This window comes from Haliotis asinina, chromosome 15 (assembly GCF_037392515.1).
Source record: "Haliotis asinina isolate JCU_RB_2024 chromosome 15, JCU_Hal_asi_v2, whole genome shotgun sequence".
In the NCBI taxonomy this organism is placed as follows: Eukaryota; Metazoa; Mollusca; class Gastropoda; order Lepetellida; family Haliotidae; genus Haliotis; species Haliotis asinina.
The window spans coordinates 26,371,385-26,399,176 of NC_090294.1; the positions used below are offsets into that span (position 1 = coordinate 26,371,385).

General features: G+C 38.3%; 1 protein-coding gene across 1 annotated transcript in view; it reads right to left on the reverse strand.

Moving 5' to 3' along the window:
* The window catches only part of LOC137264876 (vitamin D3 receptor-like), a 136,021-nt gene extending 114,838 nt beyond the window's left edge, over nt 1-21,183 (reverse strand). The window contains exon 1 of the mRNA XM_067800223.1: nt 21,102-21,183. The gene's annotated coding sequence lies outside the window, so the exon portion shown is untranslated. The remainder of the gene's footprint in view (nt 1-21,101) is intronic.
* Between the last annotated feature and the right edge of the window lie 6,609 nt (nt 21,184-27,792).

The window sequence follows — 27,792 nt, forward strand, 5'->3', positions numbered from 1 at the left end:
TTGTTATTGTTTTGTTGTTGTTCAAGGCCAGACTAATTTTATTTCTTGTCAAAACATTATTTCCTGCTCAAAAAACAAAATCAGTCTGAAACCTAAACTCATTCAACTTGCCAAATTATAAATCTTTTCAAATTTCCATCACGCCTTTAGCCTTCCTGAGGACAAAATCTGTAAAACAAGAAATAAAACTGCTTTGGCCTTAATTGCAGTTCGTAAAAATTCTCATCTGAACCAGACAATCCAGTGAATGACATCATTAGCATGGAGCACAGAAAATGCAGACTTACAATACACTTATAACAGTCTATGAAATACACATTGGTCGTATAGTTCAAGACTGCCAGACTGTGCTACAGGCAAGTAAATATACATAAACAATAATTTCCAAAAACAATAACACCTAAGGAGTTGATGAGAAATCAGTACACCAGCAGCAGTAACATTCTCTGAAGAAAAGGTCTCTGGTCTAGTTTAATAACATAATAAAAACTACTCCAAAGACCAACATACTCTGAGACAGATTAAATTGTGAAATGCTCAGTTAAATTCATCCTCAATATCTCCAGGGTATACATTCAGAAAAGTCTCCACTATACCCTGGATGCATCTACGGCTCAGCCAGCCCGATAAATTAATTACCTCCCTTACAAATCTATCTCAGCATTATGATGATCATAGTTATAAAGCTGTCTTAGCGCTAAGGTGATCATAGTTATAAAGCTGTCTTAGCGCTAAGGTGATCATAGTTATAAAGCTGTCTTAGCGCTAAGGTGATCATAGTTACCAAAATTCAACATAGAGTTACGACAGTTGCAGTGCTATTATCACTTTGTGGAGGGCAACAAGTAAGATTAGTTTTATGCCACTTTTAGCAATATTTCAGCAGTATCACTGTGAGGGACACCAGAAATGGGCTTCACACATTGTGCCCATGAGGGGAATAAATCTGGGCTTTCAGTGTGAAAAGCTAATACTGTAACCACTAGGCTACCTGTATGCCCCCTTTGAGGAATAGAACCTGGGAGACACATTCTGCCCAAGAATCATTGTGCTGCAACTGTTGAGTTATGACATGTCGTAACGCAGTGAATTCTTTGTGGATTGGGACCCTCCTTTGGCAAAGAAAAATGGAAGACAGAGAAATGGACGGACAAACATGCTAATCCTATATGCCCGATTGTTTCTAACTACTGGAATAAATATACAAGAAACAAAAGGCAGAATTCTCTAACATGTCATCATGACTGTAACCAACAGCGAATCAAATATATACATGCACAAAACAGTTTGGTTACATCATTTCTTCACGCTTCAATAATCATAAGCAAATTCAGACATGAAAGCATAAGCATCTAAACAGACATCTCACCACACAAGATCAGATACAACATAACAGATTTTGACAGAACTTTACAAAAGTATATCAAGGTCCTAACACCACCCACAAAAAATCACTTGCATGAGGTCAATCCACAAAGACGTAATAGCTTCAGAAGCAATAAAGATAAAAAAGCGCACACAAAAAATCTCACCGCGGTCAGTTGTTAGGTCAAGTGAAATATTCTCCCAGTATCCTGCTCATTCAAGGTAACCGAGTTTCAACATTTGGTGATGACAATGCCTCACGTTGATTATGCAAAGACTAATCACTCCGGAGAACACACGTAGGCAATCAAGCTCAAACACTTGGTGTGAAATAAACAAAGACGTAGGGCAGTCGGTAACAAGGGCCTGTTTGCCTGCCGGCAGAGTGATATATAAACAAGAACATACAAACAATACCTAGTGCTCCCCATCGAAAAAAAAGAATCAGTTATATTCTGTATGAACTGTGGGTGTATGTCATATTCAAGTGCCTGATGTTCTTGCATTATTGTGTTCTAAAACTCTGAGTGAAGTGTCTTGACATTTTCAAAGGATGATTATCATTATAGTCATTAGATGTTTATTGGATCAGCATTTCTCATTATTTATTCATTTTTAGAATATTGTAGTTTCAAGGCTGAATGCTTCATGTAAAAACAATGTACAAAGTCATCATCATCATCATCATCATCATCATCATCATCATCATCATCAGCAGCAGCAGCAGCAGCAGCAGCAGCAGCAGCATCAACATCATCAATAATCTCCACTTTCATCATTTAATATGCATTATCATCGTCATGGAATGTGTATAATCATCATTATTATCAACATCATCTGTACTATCATCATCTTATGTATATGTACTTTCTTTATCTGTCTGCACAATCATCATGGTGTCATATGTATCATCATCATCATCATCATCAATCTGTACTATCATGTTATCATCATCATCAATCTGTATTATCATCATGCTACCATCATCATCATCATCATCATCATCATCATCATCATCATCAACAACAACATTCTGTACTCTCACGTTATCATCATCAACCTGTACTATCATGTTATCGTCACCATCAGTCTGTACTATCATCACGATGTAACCTGTACAATCATCATCATCACCATTGCTGTCATCTTCATCCACTACAAGATCACCCAGTAGGTTTCACCACATACCACAATCCGCATGTGACTGCAGCATGGACAGACAGTGTCTAATTTCACTACTGCTGTAAGCATGGGCAAAACAACAATTATCTTACCTCACACATGAATGTCACTTTCTGATTGGTTAGTCTATTATTTTCAATGTACCCTTCTTACAGGCGTTGTATTATTTTCAATGCACACCGCTGGGAAGTCCGAACTCTTCTGGTGGTTCATGGTAGTACTTCTTTGCCTTGAATAACACTGAATCACGCATCAGGTACAGAAATTACTGATGTTTTGCGATTGAAAATCGATGGAAGGGAGATCACTCTACATCTGTTTACCTTGTGTCGTCTGCAAATGGCGGTTCGCCTCGCATTCAACAGAAGTGCTTCAAACAGTTCAAAATTAAAATTCACGTGTTCGGTAAGATAAGTACGGTGTTCTCTGGTCCCATGGGCTCACGTACCCTCGTGACCAGTGAACAACTCCAATTGATCAATCACTGATAATGTCATACTAGAGCTCAAATAGCACTGGCTTTGGTTTCAGAGAGCAGAAGATTCAACATGGCAAGTGGTCCATGTTTGCATGACACCATAGATAAAATGTCTATATCAGGTCCTCTTCCATGAACATGACGGAGACATTAACACACTCTACAACAGCTGTTATGCTATTGATATTTGGTGACAACTATTAAGACAGTGTAAGTAAATTATTCGTTTAACACTCCTACGCTGAGTCTAACAAACCCTAAAAGGAGGTTGCATCAGGTAATCTTTGCAGCAACTCATGACCGTCCAGTAAAATGTGAGATGGACGAACAGATTCAACCAATCACACAAAAGCTTAGCTGTTAAGGGTTCAGTGGGACTTGATCCCATCCAGTGATGTGACATTGCTGAAATGTTATGGTGATTTTAACATCAGTCTAAGTAAACTTTGCTGCACTACACCAACAAGTCTAACAAACCCTAGTAGGAAGTCATGTCAGGTAGTCTTTGAGCGACCTATGACCGTCCAATCAAATGCAAGATGTCCAAATGGATTTACCCAATCACACAACAGCTTAGCTGTTACAGGTTTCGGCGGGACTTGATCCCATCCCCTGATGTGACATTGCTGAAATATTGGTGAAGGCAGCATAAAACTAAACTCACTCACTCACTCTTGCCAGAATGATTATTCTGGCACTAAAAACTCCACAGCAGCCCTCCATCAGTTTATTGAAATCTTGGTTCCTTATTCTGAGCTTTGTATACATGGGAACTGTTTTGTGTCATGCACCAAAGATCCAATACCTGTCAGACTGATTCTGTGGCAAGTTGTACAGCAAATCAAATGTAAGAAAATTGCTAGGCTAATTTGAAAAGAGTCAAGGACAGAACAGCACCTTGGATGTGTAAGGTATTGGTAAAACAGTTGACAGTAACGACTCAAAGAAAAATTAAACGTCTCATCACGATGGCAGTACATGGAATACAATGACCGGGGACATCAAGGCCGAACATGAAGCTGCTGGACAAGAGACTGGCTTCAACATGAAATGTCTCATTATTTTCTCTCTTGTCTTGGTCACATTTCATGCATTTGTATATGAGATTCTTTGTTGTTTCAGAGCGTTGAGGTAGCCAAGTGATTGAAGTGTTCATTCAGTCTGAAGACCAAGGTTTGATTCCTCAGATGAGTACAATGTGTAAGTCCATTTCTGCTGTCCTCCACCATGATGTTGCTGGAATACTGCTCGAAGTGTCATAAAACTACACTCACTCACTCGCTCACTCTTTGTTGTTTCAGGATGAAGGGGTCAATAATAGTGGTAATATTCAAAAAGCCATATTTTTTATGATAGTGTGCATGTAAGCACAAACCCAGAATACAGGAAAATTTATACACATTTTGAGACTTTCAGTGTGAAATCATGTCTGCACCAGTCTAGCAAGTTGTTCTTATTATGATCAATGTCCCATGTCAAACTTTAATCTCTCCTACTGAAAGCATTCAGATGATCAGAACCTATACTGACCCACTTCTTTGCAGGTACCATAAATACAAATTTGAAACTGAAGAGTTGAATTGTTTCAGTGTCAAAACCTTTGTGGAAACTAAACTATGTAAGTTTGGACAATCTTGCCTCTGGAAGATGCATCCAAGGAAAAAAGACAGGTTTTGAAACAAATCTTCTTCCCTCATGTAAATCTGGGTTAAAATTGGTTCTCAGCAACTCATGCTTATCATAAGACTCGACTAATGCGATTGGATGGTCAGACTCACTGACTTGGTTGACACAGGTCCTTGTATCCCATTTGTGTAGATCGATGAAGTGCCAGGTTAAAATTAGTCTTTAACAACTCATGCTTGTCGTAAGAGTTAAGATGCGACTAAGGGATTTGGCTGACACATGTCATTGCATAGATGTAGGTCAATGCTCATACTATTGATCATGATATTTTGTTTGTCAACATTGTTTCACTTTTTCAAGAATGTTTGGTTTCAAACCACTCTTCTTACCAAACAGAATGAAACAACTTTATACTTGAGACACTTAAAAACTAAATTTAGACTGGTAGCCATTGTCTGACATGTTAACATCACCACGAATACAACAAAACAAGGGTTCAGGAACATATTTAAAAATTGTCTGAAAATCTGAGAAAAAATATTTTCATCTAATTCTGAACTCTTGTGATGGTTGCTTTCTTATCTAATGCAAGAATCAGCAATATTTACAAATATCCAAATATATTATATGTTTCAAACACCACAATTCATCGTGGAAAAGGTTACTCATGGGGAGAATAAACCATGTTCTGCCCTGAACAAAGAAAAATCATGTGAAAAGACTTAGAATCAGAAGCTAGACACTTTCTCTTTTCAAATAAGCCTTCCATACACAAAGGGATTTTTTTACAAAAGAAAGAGAAATTGAAAGCTGCAGGATGACCTGTTTTCTATTAATTGTCTCAAATGATACTTAAATAGTTCCTCCCAGAAAGTATAAGCCATAAGGATGGTCATGTTATGCCAACCTTTAATGATGATCTGGATGGATTAAAATGACTTAAAGAAAATCTCTTAGTAGCTGATGAATGTGACAGCAGCATAGTTTCGTAATAAGCACAGGCCCAGTTCCTGCCACTGCTAGGCTGATTTAGTCTATTCCACACCCAGAGTTGAAGAAAGCGACCAATGTCAAGGTCAGTACCAGGAGTAGGTCTCATGGATCTCATCAATACGATTAAATGTTGCTTCCTGATTTTGAATGATGGATCACAAACTGTAATCAGAACAAACTCGTCTAGGGATGTCAAAATACATCTCTGCCTTGCAACACTCGTTAGAAATAGAAAAAAATTGGGTCAAGGCTTCAGGGAAAACTGCTCCAAGTTTGTGAATGATTCATTCATGAGACAGCTTACCAGTAAGACTCAGGTCTTAGCAGTTGTATCTCTTTAAAAGTAAAAAGAAACTACCAAACATGCTTATTTACAATACTGTCATACTCTGATGATCAGACATGTGATTAAATTATGATGTTGTGGAATTTTTTTAACACTGTTGCAATTAGTATTTCAGTATATCAGTGCTGAGTCATCTCCACATATGTCAGGCTGGCTGTTTCTCCTGTATCTTGGACAAGGTGATTTAATGTAAGGTATCTTGTAGAATTTCATTTTAATGAATGCAATGACAAACTGAAGTGAAATACTGAATGATAGTATTGTTTGACTGATTCATTGATTGATAGATTCTGAACCAGGTAAGTCAGCAATCATATCACATCTTCACATGGCATATGATATATCAACGTTCTAGCTGCTGCATGTGTTTACAATATCTGAGCTTATTCAGAGGCAGGTGAAACAGTAAGTAATGCATTCAGAGTTTTTCTGTAAGTACCATCAATGGAAATCATAGCATAAAAAAAGAAGTTCCCTCATAAATATTCATGAAGTGTATATGAAGCACCATACACGTCCACAAAAAGTCATATCCACATATCCATGCTTCTGTGTCTGCACACGGACCTAGCTGCAATATCAGACCTGTTTTGAAACTGAGTGAGGTTAGTTTAATGCCACACTCAGCAATATTACAGCTATATGGCAGCAGCCTGTAAACAATCAAATCTGGACCAGACAATCCAGTGATCAACATCCTGAGAACCAATCTACACAACTGAGATATGATGACATGTTTCAACCAAGTCAGCGACAACCAATGGATCTTGTTAGTTGCCTCTTATGACAAGTCTGGAATACTGAAGATCAAATCTAATCTGGATCTTGATGGGTACTGTTTTAAGAGGTTGGTGTAACAATAATCAGAGCATTCACAACCGGTCACCAGCATAGCAGAAATACCAATTGTCGAAATTGGCACGGGTCCTTGAAGCTTTGCTATCAGAAATCAATTCTTAACTTGAACATCAGTATGTTTTTGAATGACTACTGCCAATATTGTGCATCCGAAAATTCTGTACTCCTATTACTGCAGAGGGTCTGTTCTTTGCCTATCTTCATTTATCACCCACCAACGAGGACATGTGGAGGGTGGGGTATGGTTTGGAAGGGTGTGTTGTGTTGTGTTGTGTTGTGTTGTGTTGTGGTAAGGTCCGGGGTAGAATAGGCCTTCAGGAACCAATGCTTGCCATAACAGGCGACCATGCTTGTTGTAAGAGGAAACTAATTGGATCGGGTGGTCAAGCTCGCTGACTTGGTTGACATGTCATCGGTTCCCAATTGTACAGATTGATGCTCATGTTGTTGGTCACTGGATTGTGTGGTCCAGAATCAATTATTTACAGACCGCCGCCATATGGCTTGAATATTGCTGAGTGCGGCATAAAACTAAACTCACTCACTCACTCACTTGTGGTAGAGTGTTGTGAGATCTGGGTGCGTATGAATAGCTACATATCTAACCCAACACCCAAATCATACTTGAGTCCTCATTACAATCATACAATCCTGCAAACAACAGTCTGTCTTCCAGAACCAGGTAAGAACTAATCTTCAGCAACCCACATTTGTTGTAAGAGGCAACTAACGAGATCAGGTGGTCAGTTTTGCTGACTTGGTTGCCAATTGTGTCATTGTATCCCATCTGCATAGGTCAATGCTCTTGACATAAATTCAATATTGTTTGATCCAGACATGATTATTTATAGACCACCATGATATAACTGGAATATTCCTGCATACAGTATAAAACAAACAAACAAACAAACAAACCTAGTTTTTAACACCCATGTCACACATGCCATTCCAACCCTACACAGGAAGTATCAAAATCTGTATTGACAACACACTTGAAATAGAATTCCACAGTAGCCAAGCCTGGTTGTACTTTAACAGGTGATTCAGACACAGACCAAAAGGTTGCATGTACTCTTAGAGGTTGTTGTTGTGCAACACCTCTTTGCCTGTACCATGCAGAAGACCCTTACAATGATCAATAGAACTGTTTTTCTTGGAAAGATTAACAGTTACATATTTTATGGGAAGCTTACTGACCTGGTGAACAGGTCACTTTGACCGGTGATATAAACATAGCTCTTTATCATGTTAGCACGTGATCACTTGTGTTGGTGGCATGTGTGCAGGGTTGCTGCCCTTAGGTGACCCAGAAACCAATGCATCTGGATCAAGTCTAATTTTCAGCTTGATTCTGGTTCCAGGTCTGTCAACAACACATCCTTGAGCTACAGATGTCTGAGATATGAGGGCTTAAAACAGCAAAACTGGAATACTGTTTGGCATTGTACCATACTCTTGCTCCACATCCATCTTCCTATTTATCAAAATCTTGCAATGGTCCGGTTTATTTTGTAATCTATGAACTTCTCATGCGCTTGATGTAAATTGGCAACTCCAATGACTAGATCAGATTCTAATTAATGTTACCATATGTATAACAGACAGAATGACTTACCACAAAACAGGATTACAAGCTGACGATAGTTTCAGAAACATATCGAAAATGTAGAACTGTAGCAATAACATTGTCAATCACTTATGTGATTTTGATTTTGGTGAAAATGATAAAAGTAAAGCTTAGCAATGTTGTTATATCTGAGAATTTCATTGAGAAAATTTGAAATAATAAAAAAAAAATAATGAATGCTACTTCTGTACAAATTCAATGTTTGAAGATACTTGTAATTTTGGTGTGCAGTACTGTACATCATGATACAAGTAGTACAGACAGAAAAAAGACTCACTACAGGCATCATGGTTAGACCTGGTGTGTCATACCAGACTGGACTAGACTCAGATATAACAATCTGTAATGTTATAGCAGGAATATTAGGTTTCAGTTTGGTTTGTTCGTCGTTTGATGCCACACCCAGCAATATTGCAGTTATTATGGTATGGCAGTCACTGAAAATCAACAGCATTAAGAACTTCGAATTGTGATATGATGACATGCGATAACCAAGTCACTGAGTCTGACATCCGGTCCAGTTAGTCAACTCCTGGGACAAGCAAGCTTTCCTGAAGACTACTTCTCCCCTGGGTGAGTGAGTGAGTTAGTTTTCATGCTTATTTTACCATTATTCTGGGAATCCTTTTAGATTATATTTATTTGTTGTAGATATATATTTAGATTAACCTCACTTAAGAGATTAATGCCATTTTTCATAACAGCAGAAACTTATGGATGCAAACTTTATGGAGCGTGAAATTTTGGAGTACGTTCTTACTCCTTCATAAAATGAAGGTCAGTCTAGTGTTTTAACAAACCCCTTTGCAAACTTTAACACCAGCACTCCATATTATCATCATTATTAACATGATGGTGCTTATTTAGAATATGCTTATATAGTACACAATGTTCAGTTGGGGTGTGTGTATATGCTTATTTAGAATATGCTTATATAGTACACAATGTTCAGTTGGGGTGAGTGTATATGCTTATTTAGAATATGCTTCAATAGTACACAATGTTCAGTTGGGGTGAGTGTATATGGTATTACGCTGCTGTTAGCAATATTCCAGCTATATCATGGCAGGAAACAAAAGACATGGGCTTCACGTATTGTACCCATGAAGGGATTCAAGCCAGGGTCTTTGGCACTACAAGCAAAAACCATAACACATGGCTACCCTGTTGTCCCAACAACAGTTACAGACATCTGTCAAAAAGAATGAACAACTGCCAAGTGAAGACAGCATCTATTTTTTATACCAAGTTTGTTTTCTACAGCATGACAGTTCACAACAAAAGAAAATGTTTTGCATGGTCTTACGGTCGGTGGGGTAGCCGAGTGGTTAAAGCATTTACTCGTCACACTGAGTCCCAGTTCATTTCCCCAAATGGGAGCAATGTGTGAATATTTTTGGTGTTCCCCATCACAATATTGTTGGAATATTGCTAAACTCAGTAATAAACTAAACGATCTCACTCACTTACTTGGAAAAGGAAAGGGGAAAAGTGTTGTGTGTTTTCCAGAAAAGTGGATACTGCAGTGAATGACTTGAGCTCAAAATCTGGTTTGCCAATCCAAACATGATTCATTTACAAAATGCCAAGGGGTATTACACTGTAAAGAAATATCATCAACAAAGAAAAAAACAATTTGCTTACTCTGGGAGGCCAGCACCAAAAGAACATGGAGGTCATCATGTTACAGTCATTGCACTAACTGTTTTCCCAAACAACAAAAATAATGTTTGCAAAGGAAATGTCAACAAGTTCATTGGACATTGGACATTGGCCAAATGTGAAGGAGCACAAGCACTCAGTTAAAAATCAAAATTTGCCAAAGAAAATAATTTCTCAAAAGTTTTTCCAGCAGCTATCATTATTTTCAAGAGCTGGAAGCAATATGGTTCATTGGGGAGAAAAAACGTCTACTCTGTACATGTGATATTGTCTTGTGTATATTTGATGAATGAGTACAGAACATAGCATATGTACACTTTGTAATTTATTTGTAACTGAAGGCAAATATTACTTTCTTCTCATCTGTCCATTGTACGATTCAATATGTTGTAAATATATTAGAAGGTATTACAGTGTCCATCCAAATATCATAAAATCTCTCATAAGCAGTAAAAATCAAAATAATTAACAAAATATTGCTATGATCATTCAAAATGAAATGTATAACTCAACTGTAATGTAAATATACTGAACACCAAAACAAATGCAACTCTGGCTTTTTGTCAAGTTTTTAAACAGAAGACATAAACATAAATGCTTTCTTTTATGAGACTTCATTTTCGTCCAAATTTGACTTTCTTTTCTGTGCAGTATATATTTATTACGTAATTCCTCATCATATGTGTATATTTATAATAGGCCTGCGGCCTCTTCAGTATGGAATAAAAATTGGTTGATTGAATATTCTGAATGTTTAAACTTATGACAAACACAGCCACTGCCTTCAGGCAGAGAAAGCCCTTCTTAAACACTGCCTTCAGGCAGACAGAGCCCGTCTTGCAGACTGGGTGGCAACATTTCTTCTGCTGCATCACCATTATCAGTTTGAAATCAGTGTGTTTCCTGGAACCCTCCAGCTTGTTGTAACCATTTGTCGTATCTTTAACTTTCAATCAAAAGGAGCCACTTAACATTCATGATTATCTCAGAGTGAGTGAGTGAGTTTAGTTTTACATCACACTCAGCAATATTCTAGCTACAGGGTGGCAGTCTGTAAATACCAAGTCCAGACCAGACAGTCCATTGATTAACAGCATCGATTTGCGCAATATCTAACTTGTATCAACCAAGTCAGCAAGTACAACCACCCGATCCCACTTGTCACTCAACAAGCTTATAGTTGCCTTTTGTGGCAAGCATGGGTTGCTGAAGACCTATTCTATCCCGGAACTTCATGTTTTGAGTTATTCCTGTAATACCATGCTTGTGAAGCAACAAGTTAAATCATCAAAAACGTGATATCCCAACCAGTTTAAGAACAGAATTACCTTCCTTGGTCATGGTGAATATCTGAGGCCAATTTCTGGGTGTTATTGAGTATCTGAAGCACAGGAATACATTTGGAACCGACGGCGACAGCCACATCGGGTGGTCAGGTTCACTGAGCTGGTTGACACATGTCTTTGTATCCTAACTGTGGAGATCGATGCTCACGCTGTTGATCACTGGATTATCTGGTCGAGATTTGATTATATAAATTTACAGACTGCCACTATGTAGCCTGAATATGGCTGATTAGTAACCCATAAGGGGAATCAAACACTAGTTTTCGGCAGACACTTCAACCACTCGGCTAACCCTAAGCCCTATCTAACAAGAACTCACATAATATTCTAACTCCACAGTGAGCAAACCATCATATACTTACACTCTAATTATAAATGGTCACACATTCATCTATAAAGGCTGTCAGTCAAAAATGAGTAAACCAGTTTTATGCCACACTCAGCAATATTCCAGCTATATGGCAGCGGTCTGTGAATTGGAACAGACAATCCAGTAAGCAACAGCATGAGCACTGATCTGTGCAAATGGGAACTGATGACATCTATCAATCATGCCAATGAGCTTGAGCATGGAAATATTGACAGCTCACTCACTATAACCCCACATAAATCATCGAAATTCCCCCACATAAATGATATAAAGTCCTAAGGTTGGGGTATATGCTCCTCAGTGATAATTTTTTCAGGGCAGAGGGGTGCTCCAGTCATCTGGATTTGCCCCTGCTTGTGATGATAATATCCCTTGAACTTCTTGGCAAAAACAACCATTACGTAAATGATTTCACACATGTACCCAAATATTCCTGTGGTCAGAATATCTCACTGACTCTTTCACAGATATGAACTGTTATCTTAAAATAATGTATTCAGACAACCAGTTGTCAGATTTCCTTTTTAATTTATCATAGTGAAGACTGCACATCTCACTTAATACAGACTGCAAATTAACACTTCCTCCTTCATGAAATCCTTGACTTACATCTGCTTACACTCCACTTATCTCAAAATTATTGCTTCATCAACATTTGTCCTGAACATTATCTATAAAATCAGTCTGCGTAATTGAGACATGATGACGAATGACGGTGTCAAACAAGCCTTACCATACGATCTTGTTAGTCACCTCTCATGGCAAGCATAGATTACTGAAGATCAACACGAGCCCAGATCTTCATGGTTACAGTGATGGATAGTAAAGCTGGTGCAGGGTCTTTGGAATTTGTTCCTTTGGGGTTCGAGTCTAAGGACCCAGTAAACCATTATCTGTTAACATTAGGGCCTGGATTTTTTTTTAGTCATTGATGTTCATGTCTCAGAGTTCACTTTCAAACCCTCATTATGATCCTCCTTATTATTCCTTTGTGGCTTAACTCACCTTCCTTAAACTTTGATCAATTACGTCAATAGGCAGGATGACGGGCTACTGTATATAATTAGCTCACACCTTTTCTGTTTTCTGAATATTGATCTGTTCCTGTTTCAAGATGTAACTGTTTTCCATTGGGGAATTCAATGAATAGCTGAGCATTGATCAATACACAATTAAACACCTGTGACTCACTGTTTAGGTTTGAGGTTTGTCCAAGCTAAATCAGATATTACTTTTTATCATTTAATTCATTATGTGATGGATGCATCAGACAAATCTGTTACACATGAAACATCTGGTATCACAATAAGCTATAAATGCGTGTTTTATGCATTGATTCAATCTTCAATTTTCAAAGTTCAATAATCTCCTATTGAATCTTCCAAATATATTTAAACTGACATGTCTAAGTGTGAGTTCCTGCACAAGCGGACTGCATTTACACACTGTTTTACTATCACACTTAATAATTTAAGCATAACACTACGACAATATTACTCTCATCATTTATACTCATTCCAAATGAAACAAGATAGATGTTATGCTCACCTTGAACTAACGTGAAACAGTTCTGATTCCTGTTAAATAATAACAAATATATTCACTGTAGTTGAAATGGCACACTATAATGATTGACATAAAAACACACACAATATATTTCAAAAGTCATAAACAATTCATTGAATGCTTTAAAATTTGCTGTAATGAGAATAACAATTGATTTCCGAGAAATTTTGAGAGCAAGAGAGATATGTTTACAATCACTTGAAGCCATATAGCTGGAATATTGCTGAGTGCAGCATAAAATTAAACTCACTCACTCACTCAGAATCACTTAGTCTATTGCCAAGATGACTGAAACTCTTTTTCAAAATCCTAAATTATGGCCCAAAAAAGTTGCAAACACTGTTCGGAAAGTTGTGGTTGTCAGCCAATCTGACTCTTTATTAGCATTATTCTGAGAACAAAAAGACAGATGCTGACACCAAATGGGAGCCATTCTCTGCATCAATTATCTTCAAAATGATGAGAAGAGCTTCCTGTTAGCGAGAAGACATCAAGTGGCCAACAAATTGACTCTTTGTGCCAGAATCAGCCACAAGATAGAAATGATTTCGCACATTTAACATGAAAATATGCCAATGTAGATTCAGACAGAAGTCGGCAGTAAGTCTAAATGAGTGAGTGAGTGAGTGAGTGAGTGAGTGAGTGAGTGAGTGAGTGAGTGAGTCATGGCAGAGTATACAAGTAAAACAAGAAGACAAAGTCATCAATATCCCCCGCAATGGCATAATATCATTCATGAATATGTCTCCAAGTCATGAGTACGTCAAATGTTTTGTTGTATATATAGCAAAGTGGAAGGTGAGTACTAAAAGGTTTTTAAGTTCTGCTCCAGAAAGGAGCAATACCACCAACTTCAGTTTAAAGTCTACATTGTTGCCAATAAATATTTTTCACATCAATAAATATTTTAATCAGTATTCAAAAACTACCAAAAGGCACCAGTTCAATACTAGATATACGCATGTAAGAAATCTGGTGAAGAAACAGTGAATGGTTTAAAAGTTCTCCTCCAGGCAAGCGGACAACGACCAATTTCAGTCAATGTCAAACTTGTTGCCAGGGAAATGCCAAAAACATTTTATTCAGATATCCAAAACTAGAAAAAGGCACCAGTATACCACCTGATCTATCTATATGCCAAGTTTGATGAAGATACTGGATGGTTTTAAAGATCTGCCTCATAAAAGACAAATGTGCACGGACAAACACACATATGCATGCACAGATTAGGAGTCCATTTTAATACCCCCAGCAAAATGTATTGTAGGGGACAATAAAGACCACATATACAAGGGAAGGTCTTGAGAACTTGATATACAGGTATCAGTTACAGCAGGTTACAAACTTTTATTTTTCACTATAGTCTATATAACTTTAGTCCAATACACTCTACCTATTTGTGGTGCAAGCTGGCACTGCACTGGAAAAAGAAGTCCTTTGACTGGTCCCTAAACCAGGGTTTTGTTTTTGAGTTCATCATTGGCAAATGGTCTTAAGGGCAAGTGAGACTTCAAAACAGGTTATAATCACTGGGTGCCAAGTGAAGACTGTACTCGTTGATTTGGCTTGCATTGGTGTTCTCTAGTGTGCATGGATTCTGCTTGTGTTCATTCCTTCTGGTTTGCAAGATATGAACTGCATCTCTGTACTCAGAGCTAAAATCCTGCATGATATCAGCTGGGTATCTCCCTTCCAATTATCACAATATTAATACTTTCCCAGACATCTTGAGAATGATCAATGTATACAATACTACTAGTGGCATAGCTGCTTCACAGCTTTAGCTGTTGAGGTTTTTTTACCTCCCCTTGTATATTCCAGTGCAAATTACTGTGGGTGAGTTGACTTAGCATTGCTTTGTACAGTACTCCAGTTATATCACAGTGTGTCAACTTAATATGAGTGAAAAACCTGAAATGATGGCTGTCTCAGACGTCTACCATTTTGAGAATTGGCATGGTACCAAAACCCCTACAGACGTAATGGGCTTGTAACCAGGATTCCAACCTAGAGGTTTCTTGTGTGCTCAAGGCATGCAACTCTGTGCACACTCTCATCCATGTCCAGTCTCTCTGTCACAGAATGAGAATGAGAACATTACTTCTTAAATACTAAACAGCCCAGGTTTAAAAGTCACTACTAACTAAACATTTCCATCATCCAACAACGTTTGAAACAACATGATGAATCAACTGCTTAAAGAATTAATGGACCAATTTTATACAAACAACCTCTAAAGAATCTCCAAGCCTTGTGTCATCATGCAAGCAAATCATAATTCGTCACACCTCTCAAACAGCTTGAGAATCTAGTCAATAACTTGTCTACCATGTGGTAATCCGACTGGTAAAACAAGCAACAGCTTGCTGCTTAAACATCCGACACAAGGTCCTGAACAACGCGGACAGCATGGACGTCAAACACACTCTGGGCGTCTGTGACTACTTTCACCATACACCATGTTTAATCCACTAACGCAACACATTATGCTGAGCTGTGAAAACAGGTCTGTGGCAGGGCTGTTCTCTCTTCCCATGTTAATTTACATACACATGTTAACAAACATCACATGTTCCAAAACACCATTGAATTGTTTTAGACAACATAATAATCTGTATTTTGTGAAATACATTGTCACAATTATCACTACACTGATTGTTTGTTTTATTTATGCTATTTAATATAAAGAAAATAAGTAACCTGTCACAGCAAGCATTATTCTATCTAATGACATTGTTTCCATTTAGCCTCTTTTGGGCCTCATTGACAAGAACAATGAAACAGATAGTAACATATCTCATGAACTTGGCCAGATTAACAAATGTACCAGATTATCAAGGGCATCAAATGTTCAATGGGATCATGTAGGGGAGAGAGATACTTGGCAAATGGGGTACTGACAAATGTTCAGGCTTCACCTCAGTAAAATCAGTAATATGACAGTCAAGCAATATTATAATTTTATCAAAAAGTAGCTCCTTTAGATATTTAAACAACAATATGAAGAGCTACAAACTTGGTCAATTAACAGAAAATGCTGACTAAATTATTTTCAAATATTTTTTTTCATACATGGAGATAACAAAAGCACTGAAATTCTACAGAATTAAAAATAATTTTCAAAGTAGTTTGATTATCTCTCTCAAAAAGAAAATTTGTTTAATGAGAAGGGTTGTTCTGCATATCTTGGGACATCTGGATCCTTGAAATAATGCAAACATCATCAAGGTATTTACTTGAAATTATTCAAAACCTTTTTAAGGAGATTTTTATTAAAACAAAACAGCCAGGCTTTCATCCACTTCAGCAACACTGAATGTCTAAAATCTTCCTTCCAGCTTGAATGCCCTAACAAAATCTAAATAGGTTCTTGTGCACTAGAGCCAGGTACAGATGAACCTGAGGTCAAAAATTAGGTGTTGTGTACATGACAGGGGAGATAACTCAGACAGCTGTCTATTTACCCTTACTGATGCTCCAGACAGAACAAGAGGTCGGTTAATGTCTCGGTGTTAACTCATATGACAACATGTTATTTGGGTGGAATTTTACCACATGTTGCTTTGTTCTTTTACTTGACAATTTTGTTTGGTTCTTGTTTTGTTGTACAATTCTCAAATTTTCCAATAACATGACAGGGTCTGCTAACAAAACGAAACAGTGATGGGACAATAAAGTGATTAACAGCATGAGCACCGATCTACTGAAGAGGGATGACAAATCAAGTCAACCAAGAGCTGACTACCTGATTGCTTTACTTGCCTATTATGACAAGCAAAATTCCATACTCTTTAACAAACATCCTTTCTTCTTTGTCGACATGTTACCTGGTACATCATGCAGACTATCCCAGCTAATAACTGACAAGGTTACAGGTATTTCATTAAACACATAACATAACTGAGTTCAGGATCATTAAGATGACATTTTGAGTTAAGATGTGACCTTGAAACTGAAATCCAAAGATCAAGGGGGAAAATATTAGCACCTTTAGTAAGCACTAATGCATGGATATGTGCGCTATATAAACATTCTATAGTAATAAAAATACTAATTAGGAAGACCTGATTAAATGAATTAATGCAATGTTTTGCATCAAAACAAGACTGCGTGACTGAGTGAAAGAATATTTTCCTAAAGGTTAAAAACTATTTTCCTTGTCATTCCTCATGCAAGGTGAACAAATAAATATTTATAATGGTACATTAACATACATATTGATATTTCACAGATGTACACTCATATATGCCCCAAGGCAAAAAGATGCAAGGAAAAAAGTGGCTCCAAGAACGAACAGTTCTGACATTACAAATCATTTATTGATATTTTAATAGTTTATATTATCATTCAGTCATCCAGTCTGTTTTTGTTTTGTTTATCTTTTGTAGTTTCAGTTTTATAACATACAGTAAAATTTGCTTATTGTGCATAAACATTAAAATAAACCATTTCCATAATTACTAAGTATTGTTTTTGCTATGATGAGGTCTGTCTGACACGAGTAACTTGTCTTGTTGACAAGCAGTTCTACGAAATTGACAGATGACAAAGTTGACACAATTTATGACTGACAACTTCTTCATGATATTGCTATTGTGAAGATTCTGTAAGATCCTTATACCACTGTCAAGAAAGATTAAACAGAAGCGCAGAAAATCAACCAACAAATAAGTATTGGTTTAATATAGACAAACTTTATGGACAACAAATTCTTTATTTAGGGAATTTAACATTTAGACTCTTGTACCTTGTCTAGCAGTATTTGTTTGTTTGTTGTTTAATGCTACATTTAGCAATATTCCAGCTGTTTGCAAGTAACTGTGAATAGACCAGATAATCCAGTGACTGATATTATTAGCATCTATCTATGCAACTAGGAAACAAGTTTGGTTTGACTGTTGTTTAAAGCTGCACTCAACAATATTCTAGGTACAATCGAGTCTGGATCAAGCAATCCAGTGATCAACAGCATAAGCAATGATCTACACAACTGGGGTACTGTAACATGTCTCAACCACGTCAGTGAATCTGATCACCCAGTCCAGTTAGTCGCCTCTTAATCTTATGGTTTCTTTAACGCCACACTCAGCAATATTCCAGCTATATGGCGGCAGTCTGTAAATGATCAAGTCTGGACCAGACAATCCAATGATCAGCAGCAGAGTTCTATGCAACTGGGATACGATGACATGTGTCAGTCAAGTGAGCAGGCCTGAACACCCAATCCTGTTAGTCGCCTCATATGACAAGTATGGGTTACTGAAGATCAATTCTAACTTGAATCTCCGTGGATCACCTTGGATACATCATGTATCAACCAAGTCAGATTAGTAAACATGGTGTATCAGATATCTCAAACCATATCACCAACTACTCCAATGACAACCATTTGGAAAACATCCAAATTCTCTCTGACAACCTGCACAATTTCACGATAATATATAACTTAATATAAGATAAGATACACTTTACTGTCCAGCAAGGGAAATTTGTCTTCCATTCAAAGAGCAAATACAAAGCAAATAACAACAAATAATTTCATATACACAATGTCAAGCTAATCAGAATATAATGATGAATCATAACATAATCAAAGTACATGTTATACTAATCAATCATGTTTCATCATAGATTTCTCTGTTACAAGTTTTCAGGAAGATTTAGAAGTTTTGTGCAGCATGGGACAAATGATTTTTAAGTTCTATTAGTTTTGTAATGAATGATTTTGAAACGGTGATCAGAAGGTCAAACTTCATAACATTCATTTAAAAAGTGTGATGGATCTGACTGAATGGCCAGAGCATTTTTCTTAACTTTTGACTGATACTTAAAAGGCAGAGGTTCAAAATTGAAGCTGCAAAGATTACTGGATGTGTTCACAATTTGTCAAGTTTGTTTGTCTGTGTGAGAAGAAGACTGACATACCAGGCATGGAAGCAGAAAGTTAGAATATTAGTAATGAATATTTGGTAGTACAGTTTTAAGATATTATTGTCTACATTAAATGATCGCAGTTCCACAGAAAGAAAAGCCTCTCTTGTGCTCTCCCATGTAGACAATGTGCATTTGATTTCCATGAAAGTTTATTATCAATGACAGTACCCAGATATTTATACTCTTCTACTGTTTCTACTTAATGTCAGGCTTCAATTTGTTTTTGCTGATTTGGAAGTCAATTATCATTCCTTTGTTTTGTTTATCTTTAATGAGAGAAAATTCACTTTGCACCATGAAGCAAATGCATCTATATTTTTTCCTATACTTTAACTCCGCTTGATGAATAAACCCACCAAAGTGGCATCATCAGCAAATTTGAAATTCAAACAGGTGGATAAATGAGGTATACAGTCATTTGTATAAAATGTGAAGAGGGCAGGGGACAGGACACAGCCTTGAAGAGCACTGGTACACACTAGATTAAAGTCTGAAAGCGTTGTCATAAGCCATTGCTTAGCTGTGACTCAGAGACCAAAGTTCTACAGCAAAGTACACTTATAATGGACATTCTTAACCAACTGATGGAAATTATATACTAGTTTTTTAGTCCAAATCATGCACTTTATATTTTAGCTAAAAATGAGTACACAAAACAAACTAATGATTTCACAACAAATAAAAATTTATGTCCCCTTTAACTTTTCTTCCCATCTGCCTTCTTTGAAGCCATGAAAAAAGTTTTTACAGCCTTCCCTGCTACCTATCCTAATTTCGGTTTACTGACTGCAGCAGGGGGTGGTGTAGCCTAGTGGTTCAAGCATTTGCTTATCACACTGAAGACAAAGGTTCAACTCCATACACGGGTATTATGTGTGAAGTCCATTTCTGATGTTCCCTGCCATTATATTGATGGAAAATTGTTAAAAGAGGCAAAAACAATCCTCAAATGGCTTCTTCATCATGAGATCTGTGTCCATCTGGTAGTAACGATATGGTCACTATGGTTACTATTAACAAATCCACACTTTGTGTTAAATTGTTGCTATTGTCAATATTTCACATATGTTTCACCTTGTACCTTGTTCATTATTCAATCTTGCTTGACAATGACATGATAATATATTCTGGAGCATTACTTTCACTATGTAATAAATACTGTGTTATTTATACATTGTGAGACTTCGTCAATATATCACCCTATTATGTCTGTGTGATGACACAAAATGTAGACGCATTTCATAAATAATTTCATTCATAAATCACATGATATAACACGCTAATAAAAGATTATTCCATTATTGATCGTCCTAATTAACTCCGACTAGAGGTATGCAAGACACGAATTGCAGTCGCATGTCGATAATGCCATATTTTCAGCTTATCAATACCAGTATGTACAATTTAACAAGACGCATCGGCTGTCGTATGTATTTGTGTCAGGCAGCTGTAAACAGACCTAGAAAACATGCAGGTATCGATGTTGTAGGGCACGGTTTTTATTCTAATTTCTACCATTCGAAACATTTTTTCCGACTTTAATGAAACACACCTTCAGACAATTGGATAACTGACGAAACACGCGGAAGGATCGAACTGACGCGAAATAAACACACCTTGTGCGGAATGCAAAGTAGACCCGTCGCTAGATTCTGCTCTCTGACACAAGTGTCACAGAGGGGCGATGTCAAGACATTTGGTGGAAAGACACGCTGCGCTAATGGGAATCGAAACAAAACTGCACTTACCTGAAAATACACAGAGATGATCGTAACTTGGCATACACTCAAGCTAACGTCGCCATATCACAAACGACCTTGACCTGAAAATAGGGTCATGGGGTCAGCGATGTGTAAGGTCACGGGAGTGCTTCGGGGCAAAATGAAGGAAGTACTCGCCGTATGTATTGATTGCGCCTTTCGTTCAGACTGTCTGCAGTTAACTAAGCGAACTATAGGAGTTTCATTTATGTATTCATTTTAATTTGAAGTAAAAGTAGCAAACAAGTATTTGCTTAGTTTCAGCTGTGACATACACTGGCATTCAACGCTTGGTTTTGTAGACTGTTGCTCTAGTTCATATATATAAATTCGTCTTACAGCCAAGACGAGCACACCTTGATTTAGTGCAAAGACGTCTGGTCTAATTGTTGCTAAACCGGATCCCTACAATCTGCATGGCTAATTACAGCTCATTTCAATTAGCACTTGTAATATTGATAAAAACAGCTGTATTTCTCGTGGATACTCTCTGTAACTGAATCCGTTTTACAATCGATCTATTCCGGTGTAAACTAAATGTATTTTAACACCTCTCCATACTTTGGCCCAGTTATGTTTTGTTTAAGTACAGATAGAGTTCAACATAGTTGCCGGTGGGAAATACTTCACCGTTTTATCTGTTCTCAATCTATTCTTCCTTGTTTGATTATTCAATAAAATTTCTAAAACAAAAAAACAAAAACACCCATTATCATGAATTGTTTCTGCCAATAAAAACATTATTTAAAAAATAAATAACAACTTAGTGAAATACTATAATTTAGTATGATTAAAAAGCATAAGACATTACACAGGATGTGCTCACCATGCCAGAATGGTTAGTTTTCTTCGGCTTCCCTGATTTTGTAAACACCCGGTTCGCCCAGTCTCCTAGAGGGGTAGAGAGGTTAAAGCGTTAAATTGTTCGTCACGCCGAAGACCCGGATTTCACTTCCCAGATGGATATGGTGTGTGAAGCCCATTTCTGGTGTCCCTAGCAGTGATATTGCTGGAATATTGTTAAACGCGACTGTAAAATATACTACCTCACTCACTAGTCCACCACAAGTGTGGATTCCAACATGCCGCGAACTGAATCGGATTTGTTCTGATGAAGGTGTGGTCAGGTGATGATGAAAGAAAGACATACGCGATGGAATGTGGTTGAGATATATTTTATCATTGAAGCATCTCTCTGGACAAAAATCGTTTCAACGTTATTTGATATTTTTGTTTTAAGCGTTTCATCCCTTCTAGTGATTTTTTTTATCCAGTAACACTAAATTGTATGAAGTTTCCTTGATTATCATATCCAAGTTTATATCTGGCATCTGTTCATCGCTGGCATTGGCGACCGAGTGGCCTAGCTAGTGGTTAAAGCGTTCGCTCTTCATGCCGAAGACCCAGGTTCCATTTCCTATACATGGGTAGCATACGTGAAGCCAATTTCTGGTGTCCCCCACCCAGATATTACTTACATGGTGTTAAAAGCGGCGTAAAACTAATCTCACTCACACGCATCATCACCACTTAACCCATTTGCAGTCGTAGAAAAATAGCCCTCATATGATAGCCCTTTACCAGTATCAGCGTTAACAAGCCAGCACATGTGAGCAGGGAGCGTGAAGGTCCCGGGTAGAATAGGCCTTCAGCAACCCATGCATGCCATAAAAGGCGACTTTGTTTGTCTTAGCAGGTGACTAACGGGATCGGGTGGTCGCTGACTTGGTTGACACATTTCTTCGGTTCCCAATTGCGCAGATCGATGCTCATGACCGTTGGATTGTCTGGTTCAGACTCGATTATTTAAAGACCACTGTCATATAGCTGGAATATTGCTGAGTGCGGGTTAAAACTAAACTGACTCACTCACATGTGAGCAGAGCTGTACAAGAATTAATAATGATTATTCCAGGCTAGGTAGTATTAGACTTTGCACTGCACCTTTCTCATAAACGAAGAAACCACTGCCCAAATCTTAAAAGAATCAGTTATTGTAAACTGTAGTTATTGCTAGTGGGTAAACACACCTTTATGTAGCACATTAGCAATATTAGATTTGCAGATATGGCGAGTATAGTTTGTGGAACGTGTGCCGTATGACAGTTTGTGGAACAAGTGCCGTATCAAGATAGTTTGTGGAACGTGTGCCGTATGGTGATAGTTTGTGGAACGTGTGCCGTATGGTGATAGTTTGTGGAACGTGTGCCGTATGGTGATAGTTTGTGGAACATGTGCCGTATGGTGATAGTTTGTGGAACGTGTGCCGTATGGTGATAGTTTGTGGAACGTGTGCCGTATGATGATAGTTTGTGGAACGTGTGCCGTATGGTGATAGTTTGTGGAAATTGTGCCGTATGGTGATAGTTTGTGGAACGTGTGCCGTATGGTGATAGTTTGTGGAACATGTGCCGTATGGTGTTAGTTTGTGGAACATGTGCCGTATGATGATAGTTTGTGGAACGTGGGCCGTATGATGATAGTTTGTGGAACGTGGGCCGTATTATGACTGTTTGTGGAAGGTGTGCCGTATGGTGATAGTTTGTGGAACGTGTGCCGTATGGTGATAGTTTGTGGAACGTGGGCCGTATTATGACTGTTTGTGGAAGGTGTGCCGTATGGTGATAGTTTGTGGAACGTGTGCCGTATGGTGATAGTTTGTGGAACGTGGGCCGTATTATAACTGTTTGTGGAAGGTGTGCCGTATGGTGATAGTTTGTGGAACGTGTGCCGTATGGTGATAGTTTGTGGAACGTGGGCCGTATTATGACTGTTTGTGGAAGGTGTGCCGTATGGTGATAGTTTGTGGAACGTGTGCCGTATGGTGATAGTTTGTGGAACGTGTGCCGTATGGTGATAGTTTGTGGAACGTGTGCCGTATGGTGATAGTTTGTGGAACGTGGGCCGTATTATGACTGTTTGTGGAAGGTGTGCCGTATGGTGATAGTCTGTGGAACGTGTGCCGTATGGTGATAGTCTGTGGAACGTGTGCCGTATGGTGATAGTCTGTGGAACGTGTGCCAATACTACATGGGAATATTTACGTACTGTCGTGAAAACAAAGGGCTTCATCCTTTGTTTTAAAAAAATATTATTATTCAGCACATCAGTTGACCCTGTTTAAAACAGTTGTTAGTGAGTATATTATTAATACAATACGCATAATGAAAATGCAGATGTGAAGCTGGTTTGTGCATTAGTTAATACTTATGAGTCATGCGCCGTGCGTTATTCGTTTTGGTTGGAGATGCACATATATATATCAACAGATAAACAAACTTTTAAAAGAAACCTCGTCATCTCTATCTACCACTTTTATAACTGTGTGTATACATACGAGTGAGTAAGTTTAGTTTTACGCCACACTCAGCAATATTCCAGATATATGGCGGCGGTCTGTAAATAATCGAGTCTGGATCAGACAATCCAGTGGTCAACAGCACGAGCATCGATCTGCGCAACTGAGAACCGATGACATGTGTCAACCACCCGATCCCATCAGTCGCCTCTTACGAGAAGAAGCATAGTTGGCTTTAATTGGCAAGCATGGGTTGCTGAAGGTCTATTCTACCCAGACCTTCATGGGTGTCTACATACGAAATACGTACTTCTGCGGAGTGCGTCATTACACAACACCAACAAAAATGAAAATAATAAAAGAATAATAAATATAACAGTAAAATAACCGAAATGAGAGCGAAAGTCACTCTCTGATATGATAACAGTTTGAAAGATTTAAAGAGACTATTAAAATAGTGTACGAGCGTAATTCTATATGTACATACGAATTATATAAACAGTTATCACGGAATTTTTGGAAAGAGTACCTTCCGGTCCCCCATATTCTTTCTTCTTCAGATTAACAGACGTAACTAAGTGGTTCAGCCCTATATATTGTACATGTACTTAATTTTAAGGCTTTTAGTTATTTTTGTCATTCCTCTAGTAATTGTTGTGTTAGGTTCTATTCTAGTATGTATGTAAATACATAAATGTTTCTTGGGATGGGGGAACGGGAATAACTCTTACCGATTATTTTTCGGGGAAACATTCCTTACGGTAAATTATGACTGTGAATGCGGTTGTGTTAGTCGGTCACAGTGATCAGAAGGAGACAGGTTCCGTCATATGTACGCAGACCCAGTTTTCGTCCAATCAGGTGAGAGGAGCTTCCGCCAGTGTCAATAATTGACATGCCACGCTTCAAGAGTAAACATACAGGACCCAGTTTCACAATGCGGTCTTAGTGCTACAGCCCTCTTAAGTCAGTGTTAAGCCGTGAGGGTTACGGTCACCTTACACGAAGATCGCTGTGCAGACGGAACCCCAGTTCTACCATTCGAGGTGTAACTCGCCCTGAGATATATGCTTAATTGTTGCATAAAAATGAGCACTCACATTTTTGCTGATTTCAGTTAAACTGAATAAAATCTGCATAAACCACTGACCAGGTTAATTTTCAAGCAATAACAAGGCAGTGCAACCGTTTCTTGGAAAAAAGGAGTAATTATGAGAAGTGTGGCTAACTTTAGGATGTAGGATATAGGATATGGGATATAGGTTATTTACGTTCTAGTGCATACGCAAGCCGCTGGTATTTTTAACCCTCGTTCACTGGATGTCAGTCTCATCAGCATATCGTGTTTCAATCTCAACTCACTTTACCACTCACTAGATGTGTATATCAACAGCAAACTTTAGATTTACTTTCAAATTTTATATACAGCATCGGGTCCATTGTGTACAGCATTGCAAGGACAAAACGAATTTAACAAATCTATTTCATTTAATTGGCCCCAACTTAATATGTTATTATTCCAATCGAAGACAGAGCAATATTCTTCTAAAATGTCTGCCATGAGCGAGCGAGCGAGTGAGTGGGTGAATTAACGCCTCTCTTAGCAGTTTTCAGGTTTGTGAGCTTGCACAAAACAATGCCTGTCGTAGACGATCACGACTTCGCATGAATTGACTGGAAACATAACAAAGTAAAACCAGGATTCGAACGCCTGATCAAAGCTAATACGCATCAGGACGCAATTCTGCGAAACATATATTGTTGCGGCTTTGACAGCTTGAACGTGCTTTGTCCACAGACCGATGCATGGCATATCGCCCAAAATCTACTGCGAAATGATGGATTTATCGATTAATCTTTATCGATTTTGATATTTGGCATTTGTGATTTCGGGTTTCAATCGTAGGTTTTAATTTGTCTTGTCCGCATATAATCTACATTTACGGATCACAAACATGTATAACTTGACTGTAAGCCAGGGAAACAGTGAATAATTGTTTGCGAACATGGTGGTCGGAAGGGGAGACCTGACAGACTGGGTGGTCATATCCCTGACACAATCGTTCATAATATCAACACTGGGTTCCCGGTTAGTTCTGACTCGATTATATCTGGAGACCCTTAAATATTTGGGTTAGAGTGAGTGAGTTTAGTTTTACGCCGCACACAGCAGTATTGCCGTTATATGACGGCCGTCTGTAAATAATCGAGCCTGGACCAGACAATCCAGTGATCAACAGCATGAACATCGATCCGCGCCTTTGGGAACCGATGACATGTGTCAACCAAGTCAGCGAGTCTGACCACCCGATCCCGTTAGTAGCCTCTTGATCTCAGTTAGACTTGATTCTCAATAACCCATGGTTGTCGTTTGAGGCGAGTAACGGGATCGGGTGGTCAGGCTCGCTGACTTGGTGGAAACATGTCAGCGTGCCCCAACTGCGTAGATAGATACTCATCATGTTAGTCACTGGTCCAAAACACTATCTACAGACGGCCGTCACATAGATGGAAAATTGCCGACTACGGCGTTAAGCAATCAAACAAACAATCATCAAAGTGTTTCGAGGAATTATGACCTTCACCTTCACGTTTCTTTTGTACTGCGTATAATACGTAGGCCGGAATCTCGCTCACACACTACATCCGGGTGCTTTGGGAACGTGAACAACTGCGCATCACCGACTCACCGACTGTACATGCCCGTGATTACAGTAAACAAGGAAGCTGCCTTCTTGCGTCATTGAGGATATGATGATGTTCCAGAGACGCCCGGATGTAACACGTTACATTGATAATCAGGTGTGGTCTGTATTCAAACCAAACAGATGGATGAATTGAAACTAGGCGGACGTTGAGCGGGGTTCAACCTGGTGTGTGTGTGTGTGTGCGTGCGTGCGTGCGTGCGTGTGTGTGCGTGAGTGTACGTATGTGCTTGTGTAGTGACGCTCAGTGTCAGTTCAATCAAGCCACGTCCTGACGTGAGTATTTTAATGAGGTTGAAAGTATTTGTAAGATTGTCAGTCCATTTTTGTCAACACTGTGCCCTAGTAGCATTAGTTTCTTTTCTTTTTAGACGTGCATACGCGTTCGTGTGTGCATGTTTGTGTTAGTGTGCGGAGACATCGTCATTCTATCTCCATGGGTCCAGAATATTGGGTGTTTTTATACATTAGACAGGACTTTTCATTAACAAAGTGTCTGAAGCGGCCGTTAAAGGTCACGGCTAATGTGCTGCCCTAACTGCCTCTCATCTCGCCCAGAACATTTTGATGCGGAACACCACAATCTATCTGTAACTTAACATCACTTTTCGCAGGACAACTGTTTGCAACACAGGGCAAAATCTAAACCACCATTCCATTTGTGACTATAGCCAGT